This window comes from Astyanax mexicanus, chromosome 23 (assembly GCF_023375975.1).
Source record: "Astyanax mexicanus isolate ESR-SI-001 chromosome 23, AstMex3_surface, whole genome shotgun sequence".
Taxonomy (NCBI): domain Eukaryota; kingdom Metazoa; phylum Chordata; class Actinopteri; order Characiformes; family Acestrorhamphidae; genus Astyanax; species Astyanax mexicanus.
The window spans coordinates 4,292,501-4,305,748 of record NC_064430.1 but is presented as its reverse complement, the minus strand read 5'-3'; the positions used below and the strand labels follow the sequence as shown (position 1 = coordinate 4,305,748).

At 35.1% G+C, this 13,248-nt stretch overlaps 1 protein-coding gene across 6 annotated transcripts in view; it reads left to right on the top strand.

Moving 5' to 3' along the window:
- The first annotated feature begins 9,204 nt into the window (after positions 1-9,204).
- The window catches only part of znf536 (zinc finger protein 536), a 429,900-nt gene continuing 425,856 nt past the window's right edge, over positions 9,205-13,248 (top strand). For 2 of the 6 annotated variants that reach the window (XM_007246936.4, XM_007246939.4), the window contains exon 1: positions 9,205-9,452. The gene's annotated coding sequence lies outside the window, so the exon portion shown is untranslated. Of the gene's footprint in view, positions 9,453-10,658; positions 10,819-13,248 lie in introns of those variants that run through there. The other 4 variants (XM_049470939.1, XM_049470940.1, XM_015605220.3 and 1 more) reach the window with 3 other exon arrangements.

Here is a 13,248-nt window from a genome sequence, read left to right as displayed (position 1 = left end):
AAACTCAATGCAGTGTTTTCTCGAAAAATCTTGCAGCAATTCATACTTCCTTCAGCTAAAAGTACCAATTGGTATTATATAATATTCTAAACATGGATAAAAAATGGGTTAAAATGATTCATTGATATTCGATTTTTTTTGGAATGCACTAGTATATATATATCCTCTTAACACGCCCTGGCCCGCCGGCGGGCCAGAAAAATATGATATTTTATATCTGGCTGTGTTTATGAATAGTTATAGGTTCAGTATAGACACCCAATATACCATTTTAAAGCTTAGAATCTCTGCTTTTCAGTTATATAGCCTATTTAGCTGTATCTCCTTTCAGAAAATAAACATTTAGGGCGAAATATGCCTTGGTTATGAAAATATTAAATCATAATTTTCATATTTCCGTTTATCGGACGTCCATATTTGATCGAATGCACAGGTTTGGTCCTGTATTTACCTACAGTCACTCCCCCCATCCCACCCCACCCCCCCCCCCCAACACCCACCAGCGAGTGCCCCACTCTCTTACCTTCAAAAAGAGCCCAGACTCAAGAAAATCCATCAATCCAGTCTCCTATAATCCACAGTTATATCCACCCCGCGCGAGGAATAATGTGAGACAGAATCTAAACTTTAATTCCGAATTAAAAGCATTTTATTCGACGCTGCTCCGATTCTGGCCCACAGCCAGACAGGGCGGAGCCTACTGGACATGACGGTATGAGAATGAGGTCTCTCAGCCAATCAGGTGGCGAGCTCGGCCAGCTCAAAGGCTAAGGAAGAGAGATGCTTGGCCATAGATACTTTCTCTAATAGACTTTCCACTCTGCAGAACAACCGCTCTTAAAGAGACACTGCGGATTTCTGTTTGTATATAAGTAGACCACACAAAAACCCAGAGTTTACTGCAAAATGAGTTATAAAAGTGGTATTTTTTATTCTTATAAAGGTTCCAGTCCTTTGGAGAAAGAAAAGACCATTACTGGTTCAAATCACTATAACTTCTAACCAGTAATAGGTAGCAGTTTAAAATTTTATATGATGATTGTAAACACATTATAGTAAAATATAGAGTTGTCAAAACCCTTCATCCATATAAATAGTTCATTTTATGTGTCTGAAAAAAAAAAAAAAAAAAAATAGAAAATCTGAAAAGCGCCTAAACATTTTCCTGGTTTTTACCATATTTTGGCCATTACATGTTCAATTGAATAACTAAAATGCCTTAAATGAATTGTGTAAAGGCTTCTAAGTAATATTAATTCATAGAATTGACTCTAAATAATTTAATATTGGAGTGATAAGCCTTCAAATGTGAGTATGTAATTTCAGGCGGAAAATGGTAAAAATAGGCTTGGAGCTTAAGAGGATATATATATATATATATATAGAGAGAGAGAGAGAGAGGGGGGGGGAGAGAGAGAGAGAGAGAGAGAGAGAGGTATATATTTGAGCAAAATTAACATTTTTGTTGTTTTATTCTATAAACTACAGACAACATTTCTCCCAAATTCCAAATAAAAATATTGTCATTTAGAGCATTTATTTGCTGAAAATGAGAAATGTCTAAAATAACAAAAAAGATGCAGAACTTTCAGACCTCAAATAATGCAAAGAAAACAAGTTCATATTCATAAAGTTTTACGAGTTCAGAAATCAATTTTTGGTGGAACAATCCTGGTGGTTTTTAATCACTGTTTTTTTTTTCATGCATCTTGGCATCATGTTCTCCTCCACCAGTCTTACACACTGCTTTTGGACAACTTTAGTTCAGTTTGGTTTGATGGCTTGTGATCATCCATCTTCCTCTTGATTGCATTAAAGAGTTTTTCAATTTGGTAAAACTCATTTTTAATATATATATATATATATATATATATATATATACAGACACATATGTATGTACACATGATTAGTAGACCTCTTGGCTGAAGCATAACTCCCCTGTCCTATATTGTCCGAAATTTGCATATTTAAGTCCATATGGCAACTTCCTTTTTGACGTGCTTTCCCATCGCGGCCGCATTGTCTGGCCTGTCACCGATAAAGAATCACTCGACTTTGCTCTAGCAAGTTCAAAAGGAGCGGAGAGCGCTGCTGGTGCATGGAGAATGGAGGAGAGGCTCACCCCTACTGCTCTGCCCATCAGCCCCTTACACACTGCCATATTATTGATGGCATGGCTATGCTAATTTCTTTAGAGGCAAACTTTTATTTTGGAATTTGTTCAAAAAGGAATTTCATACGCATCAAACTGGAAAAATGCAGGCTGGATTCCGCACCGTTCAAGGGGCAGCATGAGAATCTGATTTTCATAGTGAATAATGAATGTGCTATCTTAAAAAAAAAAAGGAGAGAGAAGAGAGAGAGAAGAGAGGAGAGGAGTGTGTTTTGTCTGGAAGGGAAACACAGAGAAGCCGAGTCCTTGCTTGGGTGATGCTGGTGGTGGGGGGTTAATAACGATTAATGGTACTTTGAGCAGAGTTAAGAAAGTAGAATAATAACAACCTCGACTCAAACATGCCTTACAACACTGGAGCTGGAGTGAAAGTGGACCTGTTTATTACGTATTCTGTAATTTCACAAACAGCAAACGGTTAAACAGGCCTAAAGAGTGAGCCAATTTAACCCTTTCAGGCCAATACAGGGAATTTTTTCAAAATATCAGATTTACTGTAGGATTTAAGGTCATTTTTGAAGGGGTTTCTTTGAGTGGTGTTGATATTTAAGCTTATATTTGGTTATAGTGGTTCATATTTAAGCTTTTCAGGTCTAACAAATAACCTGAAATGGTACAAAAATTAGAATTAAACTTTCTAACTTTTAAAAAGCTACATATTGTAAAAATAAAGCCAGAAAAGACTCTTGGAAACTGGAGAAAACTTCTACAGGAAGACGTCTGGCTGACCCACATGGAAACAGCAGCTTTAGCCTTTAGCTCAGCACATTATCATTGGATTATGATTCAGTTATACCAGAGAAGAGAAGAATTAGAGAAGGTCTGACGGGTAAAGTGAAAAGCAGTAATAAAGTCAATTGAACAAATTATTTTATTTATTTATTTATTCTTTTTTACAAGTATTGTACATTGTACATGTTTTGTTTAAAGTTAAAATGTACGTTTCTTGAGGAACTTTTATGGGATTTTCAGTTTGAAACTGAAAAGGAACCCCTTAAAGTGCTTTATCGAACCTTTTTTAAGAAAGTTTTTAGAAAACAATTCCTTTTTAAAGGTTTCTCAAAGCATTCTAAAGGGTTCCAGCACAGTTTCTCCAGTAACTTTTACTTTTAACAGTGTACATTACTACAACATTATTAGTTGTCTCAGTTTCAACAGTGAAGAAAAGAAGGTCTGACAGGTGAAGAGATAAGCAGTAATAAACCCATTGATTGAATGATAAATAAGATAAAGCAGATTGTCTGGTTCATATAGCACTGATACTAAAATCATTTGTTTAGGACCTTTTAGACTTTTAGTTTGAAACTGTGGAGGAACTTACGGTGCTTTATCAAACCTTTTTTAAGAAGGTTTAAGAAGGTTTTTAGAAGACAATTCTTTCTTAAATGTTCTTCTTTTTAAGTGTTTTAAGGGGTTTCTGCACAGTTTCTCAAGGAACTTATACTTTTAACAGTGTGCATTACTGACAGTTTCATTGGTCCCAGAATAGAACCTTGTAGAACTCAAGATATACTGACTGAAAAAAGTCAGTTTTCACATAGAATTTTATGCATTTTAAGTATTTTTTGGTGGTGTCCCACAAGGCTCTATATTATGACCTATTTGATAATATTTAGTTTATTGGGTTACGTTGAGTCCAAAAAGTTTTTTTTGTTGATTATTAACATTTTATCATTTGTGTGTATTGTGATTCTTTTTTTTTATTTTGGTGGGTTTAAATGTTTAATAGGATCTTTCAATACCCAAAAAAACATGGTTCCTTATGCCATCATATTTTTTTATTTCATATTTATTTCTCAACTAAACAAGGAGGTGGTCTAAAGTTTTTTTGGTGTTCCACATGGTTCTATCTTAGGGCCTATGTAACAGTTCATTGTTTAGTTATGGACATGTGGGTCTTGTATTGAGTTATGTTCAGTCAACAAATATGATGTATTTTGTATATATATATATATATATATATATATATATATATATATATATATATTTATTTTTTTTTTTTTTTTTATTATTGTTTCTTTGCTTCCCCCCTCCCCCAATGCCATCATAACCCTATTCACTAACCCCTATTCACTTTCAATAGCCTTCATTCATAACTTTTATAATACAGTATTCCATCGGAGGTCAATCATTTCAGCCAATCAGTCCGTCTGCATCGGCCAGGATCATCCGTACTGTACTGTCTTCTCCTCATTGTCTGCCTTTCCTCACCCCCCCCCCACCTAAACTCCTCCAAAAGACCCCCCCCTGCATCTCCCAATGTCACACACAGTAACACACAACTCCCATTCAACCAGTCAACCCATTCAAATGCTGCATACTTGATACTGTTCCTTATTAGTGTTATTACAACCAAACCTTTCCCATAATTACACCACAATCATTATATAATCCCCTCAACAAAGGGGCCATTCAGCCTGTGCAGCTTTTGTCAACGTAGGATGTAGGATTGTATGATTCTGTTATAGGAGCCCCCCCCCCCCCTTAAAACCCCACCCCCACCACCACAATCCCAGTAGAACCACCACTAATAAATACCACTACTCCACTTGCACCACTACCTACTGTACTCTACATCACTGTACTCCATACTATACTATACCAGTGCATTAATCAATCAAACTTCCTATAAATCTTGTATTTATAATACATTAAAATCATGTGATATACACATAATGCCGCATAATATTTGTTATAAGCTTGTATAATGTATGATTTTCCCATATCTAACAATCACATCCTGTGCATAACATGCATATTACTACAGTATGAAGCATAATGAATGTTATAAAAGTTATAACACTATATACTGTACATACAAGTTATACTACAAGCTTATTATGGTTATTTTAAAATATTACATAAACCTATTGGTTTATTTCCTAGTTTTGAATTCAAAGGCATAAAATATTGTTTGTAATTGAGTGGAAACCATTTGTTCCAGTGTATCTTGAGTTTTCCAAGGTTCTTCTAGTTTTTATGGCAGTAATGTACACTAAAAGTTAAAAGTATAAGTTATTTGAGAAACCTTCAATAAAACACGTTTCTTTAAAGCACCTCCAGTTTTAAACTGAAGATCCTCTTAAAGTTTCTTCTTTAAAACTTAAACTTTTAAACACTAAAGTTATGAAAGTGATGGGAAAGAAATATGGGTTTACATACAGGATTAAACGCGGTTCGTTCTTAATTGGTTCTTTAAATACCTAAATACTTTTTTATGGCATTATTTATTATTTTTTTAAAAGTGTATGTGTAGTTCATGTGGTATAATGCAATTATAAATACGCTTATAATGCATTAGGAATAGAGGATTCATGGGAACTGTTACTTTTAACCCTTTTAGACCTGAATTATCTCCAGTGATTGGACAAAATATGTAAGAATGCAGTTTTAGGTCTGTAATGCACAGAAAAGAAGACTCTGATATTTTATAATATATATATATATATATATATATATATATATATATATATATATATATATATATATATATATATAATCAAATAAATCCAATTAACTTAAATATTGCATAGTATTTCCATTACATTGAACATGTTTCTGCTAGTTTTTCTCCCAAAGAGACAATTGAATATACAATAGCATTCAAAAGTTTGGACACACCAACTCATTCAATGATTTTCTCTTAATTTCTTTATTTAATGTATTTTCTACATTTTAGATTAATATTAAAGACACACAACACATACAGCACTGTGCAAATGTTTTAGGCACCTGTGAAAAAGCTCCTTTTCTGTGCAGTAAATGTTTACTAGCTAAGTAAAACACATTCGCTTAGCATTACAATAAATACAAACAGCAATTTACAAAAAGCAGAGCAGATTTTACAGCCCTGTTTTCCTTAAAACATCTCCTAAACTCTCCTCCTCATCTGATTTTAATAGAGTTTTATTTCTAGTTTTCATCATATAAATCAACACCTGGTTTGGTAAATTTTGGTAAATGTGGTAAATCAGGTGAGCTGCTGACGGAACTGAACATAATAATATACACATGCTGGCTGAGGAGCATCCAGGAGAAATCTGGAATCTCTACACTTTTTCAGCTCAGCTCACAGGTTAAAATGCACTTATAGTTAAAAATAAGAATTCCTTGCTATGTTTTACTGTATGTATGTTTATTTGCATCTGTTTGAATCATATGTGGTGCTTTTTTTTTTTTAGGTAAAAACACGCTTTGGTGCCTAAAACTTTTGCACAGTACTGTATGGAAGTACACTGAGAGGGTGATTTAATTGGGATGAGCTGGTGCTTCTTTCACAGCGTGAAGGAAAAGCAGCAAAAATTGTTCAGCACCTCCAGAAACTCCTTCTTTCAAGCCGCTGAGAAAACTGTTCTAGGTGACTCTCCCTCATGAAGACACTGAGATTCATAAAAAACCAAGAGTGTGGAGATCTGTCCTCAAAGAGAAATGTGCTACTTATTTAGAAGAATCTAAAGTATATAAAACATATTCTTCTTTATTTAACACTGTATAGCTTTAATATAGTCTTAACTATATTACAGTTACTATACAAAAAATCATGAAAAAAGAAAGAAAACACACTGAATGAGAAGAGGTTTAGAACGTTAATGTAAGCTCTTACTTTTTTCCTCTTTTATTATTTTTTTTTATCAACTAAAGACAAGTTCCATTTCAGAAAGTTTCCATTTTCACCAAGACAAATAAGCCTATTTATTTAGTTATTTACTTATTAACTAGTATTTTCCACTTTTTTCAGGGGTCACCACTTACACCACAATGCTCTATAGCAGCAGCATCATCTATTACATCATTCTCACCCAGTGGTGATCTGTGAGGTGATTGGCTGGGAAGTTACTGTACTCTATGCTAATGTTTCTCCAACCAGACTCCAACTTTTCACTTTTCTTCTCTTCTCCACATCTTGTCCTTTAGTGTTTTTTATTTCGCCTCATATAATTAAAAAAATATATATGTATATATTTCTATTTTCCATTTGCACCAAAGCATTTTTTTTCATAAGTTATTTTTCTTATTTAATTACTGTTAATATACAATAATGTTTTATCATTTTACAGCATAATCTAATACTTTTACCTCATCCATGGCCTTATCCTCCTTATTACTATCCAATGTTGATCTGTATGAAGTGACATGCATCTCATCACTGTCCAATGAAAAATGTGCATCTCCAAAACAGCAACGTTATAGGAGAGAGATAAAACCTTCTTAACTCTCAATATAAGTCAATGTAAAAAGAGTTTATTTCAGGTATTTTTTTGGAGAAGTTCTATTGGTCTGTTTGGGTGTTCAAATTATGTAGAAAACTAAAAATTGTACTTTTTATTTTTTATTGGACGATATAAAAAAAAAAAATAAAACAACAATTTTCTATTTTGCAAAGTCTCCAAAGTTCCATTTGCATCAAATCAGTTTATTTTTGGTTACTATTTCTTACTAATGCAATTTGTTTTCTACTTCCTTATCCTCATGATTTATCATCATCCTCATCATCATCATCATCATCAACATCCTCATCATCATCATCATCATCATCCTCATAATTGCTATCCAATACTGATCTATGAAGTGAAAAGTATAGAAGAGCAGGGATTTTACATTACTTTTTTCAAACCTCCCCCCAAAAAGTTAACTTATTTTCCTCTTTACGTTTTATATTATGCTTATTTTATTTCTTCTCAAATAAGGAAAAGAACAGCTATTTCCATTTCCATTTAGTGCTTTGCTTATTTTATTACTCTTAATTAATGTTTTCTACTTTCACTTCAGCATAATCTATTTATACACATACCTTATCCTCTTCCTCATCCTCTTCGTTGGTCTTATCATCCTCATCATCACTATTTGATGCTGATATATGAAGTGACATACAGTTAATCTACACTGCTCTTATGTTTATTTTATTCATAATAAAATAATTAAGATGCTTTTTCCAAATTTTCCTAAAGTCTCAAAAGTTCCATTTGTTTTTTGGTTATTTTCTAATGTAATTTGTTTTTGTCTATTTCAGAAGTCAGTCACCTCCAACTTGCACCACCAGCTACATCTCAATACAGCAGCAGCAGCATAGACTATTATTACAGCTTCCTCACCGTCATCATCCTCATGATTACCATCCAATGCTGATTTATGAAGTGAAAAGTAAAGCAGAGCAGAGATTCTACATTACTTTTCTCCAACCCCCCCAAAAAAGTTAACATTTTTTCCTCTTCACATTTTATATTTTCTTATGTTATTTCTTCTCAAACAAAGAACAGAACAAGTATTCACATTTCGTTGTATTTTTTTTACTTTTTTATTATTGTTAATTAATGTTTTCTACTTTTATTTCAGCATAATCTATTAATACACATACCTCATCCTCCTCAAATATAATAAATAATAACACTTTTTGCAAATTTGCAAATTACAAAGTCTCCAAAGTTCCATTTCCTATATTATTTTCTTATGTAATTTGTCTTTGTCTAGTTCAGAAGTCAGTGACCTCCAACTTGCACCACCAGCTACATCTCTATACACCAGCAGCAGCATAGACTATTATTACATCTTCCTCATCCTCATCATCCTCATGATTACTATCCAACGCTTATCTATGAAGTGAAAAGTAATGAAGAGAAGCGATTTTACATTACTGTTCTTCAAACTTCCCCCAAAAAGTTTACTTTTTTCCTCTTCACATTTTATCTTTTTCTTTTTTATCTATTGCATCTCCTGAAATAAAGAAAACAAACTGTTTACTTTCTATTTGCACCAAAGCAAATATAAACATGCTTATGCATTTCTGTACTCATTTCTCTTTTCAATATTCTATATTTTTACTTAAAAAAAAAAACAAATCAAGGGTTAGTGTGTTTTTTATACTGATCAGAAAGAGAAAGGACATCGTAAGAGAAAGAGAGAAAGAGAGAGAGGGATGGATGGATGGATGAGAAAAAAAGGCATTGTGCGTTCGCATGCACGCCACTGGCATCCTAACTGAGCTTATTCCCATTAAAACACGCCACCAGGTTCCAGCGCAGCGCGTCGTTCGCTTTTATATCACTCATTACTGCTCGGGAGCAGCAGACGGAGCGCGCGCTCGCTCGCGGATGCCCGGGACAGCTCTCTCGCTCGCGCTCTCGCTCTCGCTCGCGCTCGCTTCATTCACCTCCCGGACTTTTCTTTTCTTTCGCCTTTTTTGTTTTCCTCTCGTTTCACCCACATCTCTATCTCTCTCTTGAGTGTCTGTCCTTCGCGCGTGCCACTCACTACTCGGGATATATAGCGTGCTCAACTCAAGGTAAGGCAAAAAGAGAGCGCGCGCGTTCTTAATTGTTTCTCTGTGCATTCATTTATTATTTTTTTGTAGTTTTATTCTGTGCGCGATCATTTTGTACGCTTTTTCTTAGCACGCGTGCGGCATGCATACATGCATGCATGCATGTATGTATGTATATATGTATATACGCTGGCTGGCTGGCTCGTGCGTCCCGTGCGTGTGTGCATAGATTCATACATTAATACATACATGCATACATACATAGAAGCATACATGCGAGCTAACTAACTGAAGACTGTGTGTGTTTGTGTGTATATTAGTCTATATTTGTGTATGGATGTAAGTATAAATGGAGGAATGCTTGCAAATAAAAAGGAGAAAAAGAAGGAGCTCGAGGAAGCGCGCGGACACGTTGTTATGTTTTTGTTTGTTTGTTTGTTTTACTCCTTTTAATAATAGGACTGTTTTAGAGGTGGTCGGTGGGGTCGGTCGGTCGGTCGGTGGGTGGTTGAAGGCTCTCGTGCAGGAGGTCTCGTGCAGTGAGGTTGGTTTTGTTTTGCTTTGCTTTGCTTAGCTTTACTTTGAAGTACCAGGTTGACTGACTGACTCACGTGAAGTGAAGGAGTGAAGCCCTCGCGGAGGTTGAGGTTGCGGTGAGGTTGTGGTACGCGTAAGGCACGCGCGAAACCGGCGGATGCAATGTTTCAGTGTTTGCTCCGCTCCGCGCGAGACACGCGAAACACGACCGGAGCCGACCTCCAGATAGGGGGAGTCTCGAGCTCGTGGCTCGTGGATGATGCTGCTTAGGGGGCGATCCCACCACACCATACCACATCACACCACACCAGACCAGACTAGAAAGCAAAAAAAAGCTTTTATTCTTTTTATTTTTTTTATTTCGCAAAAAATAAAAATAGCGCAAAAGCGCGTTTTATTTTTTAATCGCTTTTCTAACTGCGCTTTTCCGTTTTTTTATTTTAAACTATTCGTCTTAATTTTGTAATTGTTTGTTACTCTTACTCTTACTTCTCAAACGTCTGGTCTTGTCTTGTCTTGCGGGGGATCCCGGAGCGCACCACCCATAACAGGTCTTGAAGAGCGGCTACTTTTTTACTTTCTTTTTTTTTTTCTTCTTCTTCTACTTCTTTTTTTTTAACACCCCTCCCTCACTCACACCCTCTCCTCCTCCTCTTCCACCACCACCTCCTCCTCCATCTTCTCCTCCTCTCTTTTTTCAGTGTTAAAGAAGAAAGAAGGAAAGAAAGAAGGAGGAAAAAAATAAATGAACCGATCGGGCTCAACAATCATGTGGACGTGAACGTCGCGTTCGAGTCAAGCACGCGCGCAAGACTTTGTTTTTACATGTATTATTTCGTACGCACGAAAGGTAGGCTAAGAAAGAAAAAGTGCTGAGCGCGTGCTGAGTGTGTGTGTGTGTGTGTTTTGTCCCAGAGTGTGTAAGTGTGTGTGTGACAGTGTATTATTGAGTGCAGGACGAAACCGTGGAGAAGTAAGTGGACCTTGCTACTTTTAAATGTACTTTTAAAGTAAATTTAAGAGTAACGCTTAAAACTTGCGTAGCGTTGTTTTTGCGTACATTCGCGCATTTGCATGGGTTCGCGATCTTTAGTTCTTTTTTAAATAATGAAAGTGGTTATGATGGTGATGTATAGAATAAGACGATTAAAGAGGAGAAGAAGGAAAAGAAGACGTGGGCTCGCGCGAGGCTTGTCAAGCGTTTTGAACTTGAACGCTGTCAAGTGGATGAGAGAAGTGTAGCGAAAGAAATGGCCAAAGAAAGAGGTCAACGTGTTGTTGTTGCGTTTTAGTTTTAGATGGGATTGTGTTTTATTATATTTGTAGTTCATAGTTTTTTCTAAACAGTTCCTACAGTTGTGCACTCTTACAAAATAAGTAACATACAAAAATGTGCATTTATGTTCAGATGTTCAGTGTAAAAAAATGTGCCTAATGCATTCTTAAAGCTTCAGCACTTCAGGTCAAACTGTGTGGTGATATTAAATATAGAAATATCATACACATTTGCAGGCTAATTTGTTAGCTAACTAAATAAATGTACTGGAACTGAAGACATATATCTCTGAGGGTACCACCTCAGTGTCAAGAGGGGTACCACTTAGGGCTGGGCAGTAGTGTGTAGGTTGTCAATATTGATCAATTAGGAACATATAGTATAGTTTTATATGCAGTGTGATATGCAATTTCTATGCAGAATAGCATATGAATGCAATTTATTGAAAAAAAAAAGTTATTATTAAATTTATATGTATGTGGTGTGTATGTGGAAATGCTTTGGTTTGGTTTGGTTTCAACAGAGTGTCAGTCGTGCAGATTATGTCGTAGAAACATTGTAATTAAAAGAGAAGCAGATGATGTTTTTTTATATATATATATATATATGTATATGCTTTATTTTAAGATTTTAAACAACCTTGTGAAATACTTGAATACTTCATGCATACTTACGTATTTAGATACACTATTAGCTTTTAGATTTTTTTTTAGTAAAAAAATATTAAAACTTTAACATTAAAACATTATATGTTTTTTATATATATGTATATATAATATTGCCCAGCCTTAGTAAAAACCACAGTGACAGTTTTATCAGTGACATTTCTTTCACTGGATCATCTGAAGGGCATCAGATAGGGCAAGGGGGCTTCTTCTGAACTTTCTTCAGACTCTTCTTCTTTCTCATCTTTTCCTCAACTTTCTCAGTTACATTCTCAATCCACCCCTCCATCTATGTGTGGTAGTGTGGTAGACGGGGTTAGTGTGGTGGGGTAAGTGGTTGATGTGGGGTTGTTGGTGGTGTTGGGAAGCTGGTTGTATTCTGTATCTTCAGTGTCTTTCATTTTTTTTTATTTTAGATTTTCAAAAGTTGCATCTGCACACACTCTATGGAAGCTTTTAATGGAAGTGTGTGTATTATTTTATTTAATGGAAGTGTGTGTGTGTTTTGCAAGTGTGTTTAGAAGTGTGTGTGTCAGTCAGTGTGTGATGGAGGAGCCGGTGAAAGCTGCCATTCTGCTGCCATTTTGTGCTCTGATCGACCTCTTCCCTCGCTGTTTTGAGCGACGTTGGGACGCCAACGAGGTCAATAAGCAGCGAGGTTGAGGTTGAGGTGTGAGCTGGTGTCATGTGGGATTTTATTAATTAACTGCATTTAACAGAAATGTGCTGAAATGATTTTTTTAGAGTGCGTTCAGCTCGTGTAGGTGTGATATAAGTGAAGAGTGGAAGTGCAGGGAAGTGAGAGTTCTGTTTAAAAAGCTGTGATGATGAAAAGTGTATGAAATATGACAGTTAATTTGATATATGTGTGTCTGTATGTAGAATTAAATGCTTAGATTTTCAATATTCTATATAGGAGCTGTTTTATATGTGATTAATTTAATAGAGCAGTGTTACATACAGTTCAAGCTTGTGCACACAACAAGGATAGTCTAATAATGACATCCTTATTTACTGATACAAATAATAATGGATTGTACTGGTTGAATAGAAGTGCAATAGAACTAGCACTGAAGCAAGTGTATGTCTATACTGTGTAAATCTTTAATTTTTTTTTTTTTTGCTTTTTTTACTCACTTGTTGTTGGCTGCAGGTGTATTTTGAGCTTGTCCTGTTTTTTTTTTCATTAAAATTAAAAGGACAAGACACACAACAATCCAGAAGATATATATCTATGCATATAGGCATACTTACATACAAACATATATGTATACATATATAAATATATATATATATATATATATATATATATATATATATAGAAAGAGAGAGAGAGAGA